This window comes from Anabas testudineus, chromosome 22 (assembly GCF_900324465.2).
Source record: "Anabas testudineus chromosome 22, fAnaTes1.2, whole genome shotgun sequence".
In the NCBI taxonomy this organism is placed as follows: Eukaryota; Metazoa; Chordata; class Actinopteri; order Anabantiformes; family Anabantidae; genus Anabas; species Anabas testudineus.
In genome coordinates this window covers 4,996,431-5,010,233 of record NC_046630.1, presented here as the reverse complement: position 1 = coordinate 5,010,233, position 13,803 = coordinate 4,996,431, and positions in this window count along the sequence as shown.

The following is a 13,803-nucleotide window of genomic DNA, read 5'->3' as shown; positions in this document are numbered from 1 at the left end:
AGATGGACTCGGTGTGTGTGTCAGAGGATGATGTCGTCAGTAATTTCACCTGTCATTACCCTCACAAATAGAAGTTCCTCTTTAATCTGCATTTCCATCACCAGATGCCTCTATTAGTACAAAAAATAGAGCTAATGGTTGGAAATGATGAGGTTTTCATTCATTTAGAGATTCGACTACTCACATAAATGTCATCGTACTTCGGAGGTCATGGTGTGCTTGTCCTGTCCTGTGGTTTTATCGGTTGCAATCTTTATTTGCAGCCTTTGTTCTTTGTAAAACTCAACTTGATGTTTGTTTAAAATGCCTGTGAAATAAATCTGGACTTCATTTGCAATAAGATCTTTTCAAAAGGAGGGTTTAAAAAAGCCCTGTTAGAAAGACAGTCAATGTCATGTAATATTTGAGAGGCCTTCACGTTGATCGGCTTGATCTCAGACGTTTTGTGCTTCATACAAATGAACAACAGGCCTCGGAAGATGAGAGAGGGATGCTCACGACAACAGAGCACGATTAGCAAACTCATGAGTGGAAGTTTCCTGGCTGCTCGTCAGATGTAACGAGCAAACAGAAGAATTATGCTTCCCGACGTGAATTAAATGAGCTTTGTGTGACTCATGCTGCACTCTGCCTCCCTCAATGGAGCCAGCAGGAGGTTCGCCCAGCACAGCAGCTGCTTGTCTCTTGGTCTAAACAACATTCAAACACACTATAAATCAGCCACAAACCGCTTGTGTTTTTTATCTATCAGGACATATTGTCATCCCGCAGATGAGCTCTAACTTTCCACTAACTCCTGACATGGACAAATGTTACTGTTTTGAATTCATTTTAAAATATAGATTAAAATTCAGCATGCTTGAGCTGAGGATTTTGGAAACCTACTACTCTGTCAAATCCACTCCAGAATTTATGAGTTTAAGAAATACACAACATCTCGAGTAGATCTGCTGTTTCTTTGTGTAGAAAAGAGTCAGTTAAGGCAGTTTTAGATTTTCCATTTTAGATTTTCCATTGTACCATTGTACCTGGAAGATGTCGAGGTCTGGATTAACTTGCTGAACCTGCTTCCACAACGATTCAACACCAGATAACCTGTCTTAATATTTTTTTGGATACTCTAGGATAGAGAAAACAAGCCTGTAAACTCAACACGATATCAGCTAGATGTGAAGTTGATATAGATTTTTTAAGAAAAAGTTTAATTTCACTTTGGTCTCCATCAACCTCCGTGGGAAGCTAATCGAGCCTGCTGTATCTGAAAAATGTTGACTGTAAAATCGAAACAATGAGCTAAAAGACACCCAAAAAGGGGGAAGAGTTATAAATTTGTGTAAGTTTGACAATTTCAATTCCATTTCAATTAGTAGTAGTAGTAGTAGTCATTCGATTTAGTGTGAAATATTGATCATAGCAGCTTTAAAGATAACACATATATATATATAAAAACAAATATATCATTTGAATATGCATAAAATGTACCCAAATTTTCTACAACTGCAGAATTAGGACACAACCACATTTGATGTTTTTACAGCCTCTAGAAACTACAAAAGTCAAGTGAGTCCCAGTTTGGACAAAACTTCCTCAGATGAAAAAATAAAAACTGTTTTAAAGGCTAAAAGGACTCTTCTGTACCGTTGCCATTTTTTAAAACCTCTGGCATAAAGTTTTAAAAACCCCTTAATGTTGGTTATAGTTGTAAATTCAGGCACATGACTGAGTTATGATGAAGCAAAACAAAGGCGGAAGGTCCCAGTTTCAAAATAGAAAAACACACCTTAAGGTACATTCCCTGTACGTGATAAAACAACATCCTGGCGTTGAGTCAGCCCCGCAGGCTCATGTGGTGTTCATGACTGAGCTGGAGATCCTGAATTTTGATTGGATCGTTTTATTTTTTTTTCACAGTGACGCAGCTTTGAGTGTCCTTCCTCTGACATACATTAACGTGATAGAACATGAGGAGAAACAACACCTTGATCTTGTCCTCAAACCTGAATCAGTTGGTAGTATCCGGATTCTTCTGAAGTTTATGATTAAGCAGTGCAGAGTGATGGTTCACCTCTGTAAGGATGATGTCCTGCCTCATTCTTGTTTCTACTTGCAAATGATCAATAATTTTTCACATTCAAGCATCTAACTTGCTGCCACAATCACTAAATGGGAGACCTGCTGCGAGTACAGCCCTGCAAATTTTCCATTTTACAGCTGCCCTCCATCGTAAATGTGCTTTACAATATGTGGCAGGATGGTTGTAGGTGGGATACAAAGATCAACAAAGGAAGTTTTTGTGAGCTATTAATCTCCCACAGATTGGCCTGTTTCTCTGTCATCCAGTAAAGGGCTAATTAAGGAGAACAGTCACCCGTGGGGGCACCACCCATCTAGTGTGCTCCACACCGTGAGCCATACCTGTTGTATATATTACATCAGCTTCAAAGAAAGTGTTTTTCTTTTTTTCATGGTAATGACGTTTAGCAAACCACTGGGTCAGGTCTCCACAAGATTCTTGTTTAATTATAAGCCAGCAAGACAGTTTAGTAGTGTTTAGGAAACTTAAAAAAAAAGAACAACCTAAAAATCATATCTCTGTACAACCAAACTGCAACTGGATTACATTTTCTAATAAAGTAATGATAATAGGTTGTGTACTGTACAGAATATTCATATCTCATTTTGGACACCTGTCACAGGACTGTTCATAGCTCTACTCTGGCTCTGGCACTCAGGTCTACAATGCCTCTCGCCCACTGGGCTCTGCCTACAAACCATTTACCCTTAGATTTTCCTCTGGATCTTTGGTTATAGTTAACTATTGATCTTCTTTGTCCTAAAGTAAATAGCTTCACAGGCCTTTTTGGTAAGTTTTAAACCTTTTATCTTTAGTTTTGTGTGTTGAGTTTGAAACAAGTGAATGAAAACACCTGCGGAAACCTACACAACACCCTGTTATTAGAGGTGAGGACACAGTATTTACTTGCAATTCGTCACTCTTCTTGCCCTTATTTTTAGAACACCTCAAACACAAAAAATCCAAGGGCCTCTTTTAGTTTCACCTCTTTAAACACATTAAGCAATGATTAACTGGTGCCTTACTTCCTCTCTGGGAGCCACTACACCTCCGGCTTTCTCTGCGTAAGCTCATGCTGTGCCTTCAGCCTGGCCTTCTCTCTTCCCACCATCACTATAATACTTCAGTGATCAAACCCTGAAACCCCCCACAACTTGCCAGTCGGCTTCAAAGCACCTGTAGACCAACTCCTCCCTCCTCACAACCACATTAATCTGTCTGTCCCATCTGAAAACGGATTCTTACTGGCTGGCAGAGTTTTTGTTCTTCTCACGGTGTGGTGTGCGTATTAATGAAAGTCTTTGAAGTCTGATAAAAGCCTAAATGAGGATCTTCCGAGGTTTTTTTTATTAGAACGTTGCATAGGATGGGGCTGAAATAATCCATTACAAATAAGGTTAATACATTTAAACTTCAACTTAAGCAGAAGTAAATTAAACCTTGTGTCGTATGTTCAGTTTTCATTCAGAAAAGTCACTATCACTAAGTGATATTTAGGGAGATTATGCCATGTTGAATGTGCAATTGTACAGATATTTGACTAAAAACTATATTAAAGAAATAAAGAATTATAATAATTTGAGTGTAGGTCATCTTTTCTTTTTTAAAGACCAATAATACTATTAAATAATTATCAAAACATTCCATAGAAAGACCAAAGTTAACAACATGTTAGTCCACCACACATCCATCACATCGCTAAATAATCTACTGAAACTAATAGGTACTGCGTTTTTTGGCAAATGTTACACAAAGAAGAGCAAATTGCACATTTACTGGGCCTATTTTCAGCTGCAGATTTGTACAACTGCATCAGGCATTGATCAATACAAATACACAAGAGACTAAAATTCAACTCAACTGTTTCACTGCACACAGTAGAAAATTATGAAAACAGCAATGATCTAATTAGATTTCCAAGAATCCAAGAAGTACACATGTGTATACACAATCACTTTATCTGTTTACACTGTGTTGACACCCACACTTGCCTTTCGATGGTGCCTTTCAGTCACCACAGCACAAAATGTGGTAAAGTGTATTGTTTGAATGTTGCAGCTTGTTTTTTCTGGAGCAGGTCTGGCACCAGATCTGGAGGCCACAGGATTCTGTAAACAATCGTCGCCTGAAGACGTATTTACAGCTTTCAGTTCATTGTGTTCCTGCTGCTCCAGATAACCGTGCTGTAGGTCATGATGCCTGATCTGAAGCCGGCTTAGGTCATCTACTTCCTGATGATTGTCAAAGAGATCAGTGTGGTAGCTGTGAAAAAGTAAAAGCAGTAAAGCAGACTGGGAATAAGGTTAAGGCTGGAGTTGGAAATGATAATGCAAGTGGAAGTGGGGATAACAGCACTGGGAATGGAAACAGGAGTATCCACATTTCAATCACAACATGTATAATTTACAGCTGTGAGTTCTCTGTGTAACTCTGTGGCTCTATTTCTTTTTTGACCAACACAAAAACGGCTTTGAGCAACGGAAATGAGTATGTGTCATGCCCTCGTCTTTTCTATTTCAGGGCTGTAACGGTGCAATTTTCTCCTCCTAAAACAAAAGCCTGCTTTTAAATGGTTGCTTTATCCTGTAGTGGTCCCAAGTGCTTGGCTAAAAATGTCTAAATGCAGAAGTAAACCACCTGCTTTTATGCTAAACGCAGCTATAAGACAATAAGAACCAACCACAGACTGAGGAAAGAGGGGACATGATCCTATCCGACAGTCAAGCTTAAGGAAGATTAAATCAATTTAGATTCAGGCTCGGGAATGGTCCTGAAGCCAGGGGAGCATTAACTTGGCTGTCTGAAGTCCCATGTTTGGGACCTTACTGACTCTACAGGCACAGGAATGCATTACAAACAGGCCATGGAACGACGCATGGAACAAACACTGGGCCTAAACAGAACCAGATGTTCCAGCTATGAACTGGAGAGCGCTGTGATCCTGCTCCGGGCTGGGCTGATCCTCAGCGTCACAGAGGAAAACCAGCTCCAGGTTTAGGCTTTAGCAAAACACATCTTTTCCTGTGCCTCACAAGGACAACTTTTCCTATTCTGAGAGGCCTCGTTTCTTTGCAGCTTACACATTTAATTCAGAGAATATTCAAACATGAAGCTAATGAAGAGATGTCTTTGTGACCTGGTCAGTGTTACTTGAGTAGAAGTGCGTAATCAGCCTCACTTTGTGGCCGGAGCTGTAGCCTTAAATGTTTTTTGGACCTGTGTCCAAAGTGAGAGCACAAGGTTCTCAGGTTTAATATTTGCCATTTGTGTTTAGTGAGTTAGCTGTCTGTGCTTTCTAATTAGCACCACATGCAGAGTAAAGTATAGCAGGATATTCAGATATTCATTTATAAACAATTTCATATTGGACATATTGAATTTTTGACTATCTAATGGCACAAAATTTGAAATGGATTGTACAGCACCATGATCATTCTAATATAGTACAGATATAAAAATTATATAAAGATATATCAATTGCACTGTATGTGTGATGAGCAAAAACTTTATTTCTGCCCTTTTAGCAGCATGGCAGCAAAAATATAAAGGAAATTATGTAAATTCCACATTCGCTAACATCTTCTCAAAGCAATGTGCTGTTTGCATTCTCATCTTGTTACAAAGGATTTTCTACAGACCTGCTATAGAAGAACAAAACATCCAGGAAAGCTGATCATAGCCTGTATATTGGTACCAGCATCACTGTATGAGTTATTAGATTTGGATTAGCTTTTCAACTCCATTCTTGATCATCTACTGTACCATGATAAAGCTAAAAAAACTACATAAATGGAATTTCATACCACAAGACAGCCTGTGGCTTTGGAGGCTGGGGTTTGACCTGTGGAAAGTGCTGCGTATGTAGTTAACATTGACATGTGAGAGGGCCACTCTCCAACCCGCTGGTTGTGTAACAGCGGACTCCGATCTGTGGCAAGTCTCTTTTCGAAGGGAATGGAAAAGAAAGGGTGGATCCAGTCAAGTCTCTGAATTGGATGCAGACTTTATTTCAAAACTTAATTCTGGGAACAGAAAAAAAACAAAACACGCCAGATTCCACCCAGGAGGAAAGTGTTTGCATCATCTAACAACGCAGGGCTGAAACCATAATGCTTGTCAGATGAATAAATGATGCTGTGGAATGTGAAAATCTGTTGTTTTCAGTGAAAATAGACATGGGCCATGGAGACTAATACCACAAAGTTGTTGCCTTTCCAAACTTCCTGAGCCCAAGTTTTGAGTTACAACAAAAGCATGTTTCCCCTGCCAAGACAGCCATCAAGGTTTTCAACTCCAAATTTATTGTATGTGATTAGCGCCTCAGGTTCACGTTCTTGTGAAATATCAAGGACCTTTCTGCCTTCTTTTGAAAATCAAAATTTCAAACTTTAATATCTTCTACTAGCTCTGTGTCTGGGAAATTACATTTATATGCTAGTGGCTCTGCCAAGTAGATAAAACATTTACTGCCTGGATGATATTTGCTGCTTTATTATACCACTGAATTACAGGAAGTTGCTGTGGAGGGCGTGTGAAGTGCAGGACGTTTGAAACGGGTTAGTTTTAGACAATTAAAAGATTGGTTGTGATTAGGGAGAGATTAGAACTGTGGTTTAACCTACAATCACTGAGTTTAGATAGTTTCAGATACATCATTCATTTTCATATCATTCAGAAGGTTTGAATTAAACCGTGCCTTTTTTAATCGTCTCATCTCATAGAGACTTTATCATGCTGCAGCTGCCTCTAATAATTGTAAAGAAAAATAAAACGATGTTCATTTGTCACTGAATGTTGTGATTTGGGAGAATGGTGAGAGGGAGAGGCTGCTGAAAAGTGATGATCTCAAATTCCTACGAAAGAAATACACAGACACACAAAATGGAAAATGATGAGCCACATAACAGAATCAGTCACATGATACACATGGCAGCTAACAATTACCATTTTCAGACATGCACTGGAACCCTGAACCTAATTAGATAATGCCCAGAGGTGCTTTACCTGTGTTGTTCCAGACTTGACCCAGCCAGCTCCCGAGCACCAAGTCAGTGTAATATCTGATTGTCATATGTTAGTAGAGCAGGGAAATGTCTGACACATTCCCAGCGAGTGAGTGAGCATGTTGATGACATTTCTAACTGGCTTTGATGCGTTGTAAACCAAACAATGTGAGTTCTGCAGAAATTATCCAGACATTATCCAGAATTTACATGAGAAAACATGTAGTCAGCATGAACAGTATGAAGCAAAAAAAAATCATTAGACTGCCTTGGAAAACTTTATAGGCACCAAAGTGACTTTACTGTGTGTAATGTTCATTTACATAGAGAGAAAAGTCTGGATGACACGTGACAATTCAGTAGCTTTAAAAGTTTCCAGGAAGTGTAAAATTTGAAAACACAGAAATGAAAGAGAAGGAAAACGTGTGGCTATGGTTACAAGGTTGATGGTGTATCTAGTGTCAAATAAAGTCCAATAAACTGGAAGCTGGAAGTGCAGAAAAGGAATAAAAAAGGAATAAAAGCCTCCCTGTTTCCTCCTAGTCCTCCATTTGTCCTCATAATGTGTTACCCTCATCGTTATAGACAGACCACCAATAACAACGCTGCGGCGGAGCTGATAGTGTTCATCATCCCACATCAAGAGGGGTCATGAGTTTGTTCACACTCAACTTCACACTGAGCCAAGACCCAAACTGGTTGGGGTAGATACCTTCACATAACGCTCTATTATCATTCCACTGCACTGGCAGAGAACCGCAGAACAACAAAAATAAGAGTTATTTGGCGCCCAAACATCTCATGCATCTGTTGTGCATGCTGAGGCTTTGATAGTTGCTGGATCGCCTACAGAGAGAACCAGATTCCTTCTCTTGAAATAACTGGCTGTTAAAGTTGATGATGTGTTTAAATTTACACTCTTCTGAGGAGATGCATGAGCGGGAATTTCCCACTTGTGATTTAACATGGGGATGCACATTCTGTACACATACGACAATCATCATGGAAGGTCTTCGTTTTTGTATGAATGAATGATGTTTACTCTGATTTGTGAGTAGTATTTTCTTTCTGGTTGTTGTTTACTTCTGCCACTACATCCGATAAAGTCTGATAAGATAAGAATCCCTGCTGGATTGACGCATGAAGTATTGAGGGCAGGACGTGTTGGCTGTAAAAATAAAAGTATGACTATTAGTAGAGGTAAATACGCTAAAGATTAATGTACTTAAACATGATTAGACTCTGTGATGCAGAAAATCCACCTAAATACAGGTTAATTTGGCGTGACGTTTTGCACAAACATCACGGGTTTCCCAAGAATAAATCATCCTTGTTTTGGTGATTAAAGAATTTTTCTGCACCACCATGAGATTTGCATTTGTGGTTTTAAGCTTACTGTCTTGACAACTACGGGATGTCCCCTTTAGTAAAGTTTTAATAATGTTGGGGATAACATAAACATATTTAATTTAGTTTTTCTATTTGTGCTAATTAGCAAATATAATATACTATAAACATAAATATCTGTCTAACTGGAACATTTTTCTCAAACATAACGTCTGCATGTGCATGATGCTAATGACTTAAGAAGCTACTATTCCCTTCAATGGGAACATTTCATTTTTCACTATATTTTTTAATCCCATTCCCTCAAAACATTTCTGCATCCAAAATAACTGTAACTTTCTGACAATATGACAATCACCCCCCCTCACACAGCGATTGGCCAGGTGTGCAAAGGTGAGAACTTGTGCAGTGTGCAGGTTATCTGGTTCTACTTTTCTTTCTTGGCACCACTATTCTGTGATTGTTCATCTGTGTGCAAAACTACAAACGCCTTCCAGATGCAACTGTCTGGAAATGTGCACCAAGTGTGATGGGGACTATCACTTGGTCTTTTCTCACTTAACCTGCCCTGTAGACTTGTTTGCACATAAAAGGGATCAATGAGGACTTCCATGTCGGGGCAAAGAAGTTGTCAAAAGAGCCTTTGTGCAGCATAGACACTGATTGAAACCGAGGATCATGGCAATTCCAAAATTGCAGACAGTAATTTTGTCTGGAATTTTTATTTATAGAGTAGCAGAGCCTGCAGCTCTCTAGTAGTTTTTCTCTCCAGAATTTAAGACCATTATATAGATTGTATCTACAATACTTCTATTTATCGTCAAATAAAGAAAGAAAATCACTGGATTGGACTGTTCTTAGGCGTGTACTTGCATGCATGCAGACAGCTTCAAATTGAGTAAACAGTGACACAGATGACCAATGGTTTTCCATACGCTCCAAATGTGTCTTTCAGATGCAGCCCTCTGTTTAACCTGTATGTTGGCTCAACATGTCTGTACCTGCAAGTGACTTTTACTGAAGGAGCAGCCGCCTCTTTCAAAGCAGACATAAAGAAAGTAATTTGAGGCTTTGTTTCCATGTTGTTTCTTTGCTTTGTAAGATTCTCAGTTTTGGGATTTGCCCAAGTGAAGCTCCTGGAAATATTTCTAGTGTTTACAAAGTGTGAGTGGAACAGAGGAATACAAACAACGGTGGTAAAATGAAGAGTTGTTCATGATAAAACACAAAGTTTTAAAGAGGAATTCATGCATTTCATCACTGTTTTTTTTTTTTTTTTTGGGCACAAAATCAGTTTAGTGCAGATACAAGAGCACAGGTGACTGTGTTACTGTGAAGGAGGGAGCAGGATGTCAGCAGAGCCGTGAACAGGTTACGGCCTGTCCTGCATTTAGAGCACTGCCTCTAAGCTGACATGTAGGAATGCGTCTCCATGTAGAGCGTGAAATCTGTGCAATGCAATCTGCTCGCTGTGCTTAAAACGATCACAATGAGATGAAAAGAAACGTAATCTTCATGGAATAAACAAAAACCTTCTGACATATTTAACTTGAAACTGTGGGACTTCAATTCCAGCATGTTAATAATGAATAATCATTCAGAAAATGCAGCACATGAAGATTCTGGCTGGGATTCATTAGTCTTAAAGTCTGATGGATGCTTTGACATCATGTTTCTTGAGAGATTGATTTATTTGTTTTTCACACTTTAGTTTACTCACAACAAATAAACACTAATAAGGACAAATGAAATATATTAAAACTTTCCTGCTTAATATCAGGTTCTGGTTAAACCACATAACCACACAGTTTGTCTGTTTTTATTTTTATTTTATACATTCACTGTGTTCACTGTTCACATTAATGGGAAATCATGTGAAAATTGGGATTTTCACAACCAAAAATCTTCATAGTTTAGTCGTGTTCAATAAATGTGTATGTTAAGCCAATGCAACATCTTCACTACAGAAATAAACTGTTAACTTAAAATATAAATGTGCCTTTTAATATTTTTTAAATATCACGACAACCTATTTTGTCTAAGAGCTAGAGCAACGTCATCATGTAAAAATGTGTAAGAACTAAAAGTAAGTTTTGAATGCCACTTTTAGTATTTATTATATATATATATATATATATATATATATATATATATATATTATATATATATATATATATATATATATATAATATAGCATCACAGATAAGGGAATAGGTCTATTTTATTCTCATTTATCTTTTGCCCTTTAACTAGTTTTAGGCCGTGTGTGAAAACGTGTTTACATCCAATCTTTTTTAAAACCATAACGTCAGTAGCAAGACAAGAAAAATCCATTATCTACATTAGAAACAGTACCAGTTTTTCAGTAGCAGTCACAGATTGTGGTGTAAAAACACACATGCCCTAAGTCGCCCTTTCTTTCAGACGGGAGGGAATTCTTCAAGGAGACGAACTCCAGTCATTGTGGTGTGAACCCTCCTCTCCTCAGATGCCTGACATCTGACCTCTCACCCACTGATTGACCTTCGCCTGCTGCTGTGGAGATGATTGTGCTATCGGCGGACTGGAGGCGAGCCTCTTTAGTCAAGGGAAATGAATCTTCCACATGCTGCAGCAGGAATGTCATGGTCCAGACTGTCCGGAGTTCCCCCCCCCGGGACTTTAGGAATTCAGGCACCTGTGAAATCCCCCTTAAGTGTGTCTGCAGGCACATCAATTAGTAAAGGGAAAGATGCTTTAGTCACCAGTGAAGGAGCTCTTGGGTGATACTGGTCACTTGCCACGAGGGTTTTCACATTAGTTGGGAGTTTAACTGTAAACAAGCAGCTTTTCGCTGCGTCTGTTTGTTTTCTCTCAGCTAAAGGTGCCAAAGCTCAAATGTGCTCTGATAACTACAGCGTAGAAGAGGAGAGCTGAGAGGTTTTCATCACTTTACAAATCAAACTGAACACTAAAATGTTTTCCTTCTGTTATATATCTTGCTGTATGGCTTCACCTTTGCCTCAGACGGTTTTAAAAAGACAAGAAACAGAATGAAGCCTGGTTATAAATGGATGAAGGTCAGAATAAAGGGACACAGTTTAGGTAACACACTGGATTTGAGAAGTTCAGTGTTGGCCGTTTTAGACACCTTATAAATCACCGTATAAATCACAGCAACTAACAGAGGTTCTTCAACTTCTAAACAGCTTTTTTCAAACTAAAACTTGGCTTGAATTTAAAGCAGAGAGTCTGGGAACTTCACAGAATGACAAAACTGGACTCTTTTGATGTGCTGCACAGTTAAATCAGTGTCAACGGTGCCCGCAGCCCAGACAACGTGTTGGCGTCACATTTCATAATCTCTGTGTTTGCGAAGCCTTTGAAGCAGAATTACTGCAGTTCATGAACAACAAGAGAGAAAGAAAGAAGGAAAGAAACGTCTAAAGAATCTGTTGATAGCACTGACGTCGTGTACATGATCCTGAAACTAACATTAAATTCTAAACCGCTTCATCACCTTCATCAGCTTTGATGACCTACACTAACTTTGAGGTAACATCCATATTATATATTGGAAAAAATCAGCTGTTCCTTCTGCTTCATTTATTCCTGGAGATAATTATTAAAACACCTCATTGCATGTGAGATTTCCTGGATTTCTGCCTGTCTCTCTGACATCTCTGCTTGGATAAGAGAAAGGCATCTTCAGCACAGTCTCTCCAAGACAGAAGTATTGATCTTTCCAGCCAGACCTTCAATACAACACAGCATCAGCATCCATCTCGGCTCTTCACTCTTCAGTCATACTTGCCATCTCTGACATCAGAAAGATCAAACATTGCCTTTCTGAATGTGCAGGCTTGAGTCATCTCCTGCCTCGACTACACACGTCTTGTTACTGAGCTGCCAGCATGCACAATCAAACCCCTTCAAATAAAAAACACTTGCACACAAAACTCTTTCACAACTTCATAGGGTTTGTTTCTAGTATCCTTTAACTAACTTCTCTAGTTTGCTTGGTTTGTTCCTCAGTTTAAAAATAATGGTAGTTCGAAAACAACACACAACAGTGGCTGCAGTCAGAGATAAAAGCAGGAGAGGAAACACGAACCATTAGATGCTGTTTAACTTCATCATACATCCTGTAACGAGCCTCAACTCCGAACACTTTATTTTGAAGTACACATCGACAAACAACTAGAACAGAAAAATCCCAGTCTCCACAATCATAGAGTCAAGCAAACACTGCACAGGTTGGTGCCAAACAGTGAAACCTACATGTGCACAATTCGCCCCCAATTTCAAACGTGTGCCTCCTCTGCAGGAACTCTGTGTCCTTATACCTCTCAGCTATAAGTACAGACTGTGCAGCTCCCCACAGTGTTGTATAATTCAGGATGCATGGTTGAAATGGTTTCATCCAGCAGCACAGACACCACACTTGCTGCTGTCTGAACATTACCTGCATTTTAATACCTACGTTGAACTGGCAGCTGAGGGGGAAGTCATCCTCCAGGGGTCAAACTCGACTTGAACGATTTAAGACGACGCTGTGATATGTTCTTGTGTACTTACAGGGGTCCATTCATACTTAATGAATAGAAAGTAATGAACATGTCAACAGGCAGAATGAGATCCTTTTAATGCTCATCAACTAACCACAAGCACGAGGAGGAACGGACAAGCAGCGAACATGAAATATGAGTACAATCTGTGGTCACTTCATTACTGAGGTGAATAATGTCTTTGTCCTCTGAATTCCAAATGTTCCCTCTTGGTCAGAGACTTCCTGTTGTCCTTTTCGTCCTCTGTGGACGCAAAGAGCTTTTTATTCTAATATTAATGCCTATGCTATTGTAGTTCACCCTGTAGAGTGCACACCTCAAGTTCTATTATGTGCTTTGAACTGTGTCTTAAAACCCTCCAGCATCCGTGGAACACAGTCAAAAAGTTATATCATGAGGTAGCATGTAATTACTGTGGGCATCAGTATTAATAGACATAGACCCGATGGTTTATTCCTAGTTTAAGTGTATAGTGTATAAATGTCTGTTCACAATAAAGTTTGGCAAATTGCTGCAATTACTATTGAATTGGACACAATTAACTTTAAATTATTATATATATGTAGTTATATATAACTAGAGTTACCTTTAGCTCCACACACAATATTCACATGAACCAAGACTGTTATTTTAAAAGTGGAGTCCTTTCTTCTTCTGTTGAGGTACAGGCAGTTGGCCTCTTCACTTGATTGGCTGTTCCTTAATTGGCTAATTAAGCAGAACTGGAGAACCCTGGTTGCTTCAGTTACTCTTAAATGATAAGCCTGATGATGTTCTCTATCAATAAATATGTGCAGTGTGAAAAGCTACTGAAGCATCACTGTTGGTTTCT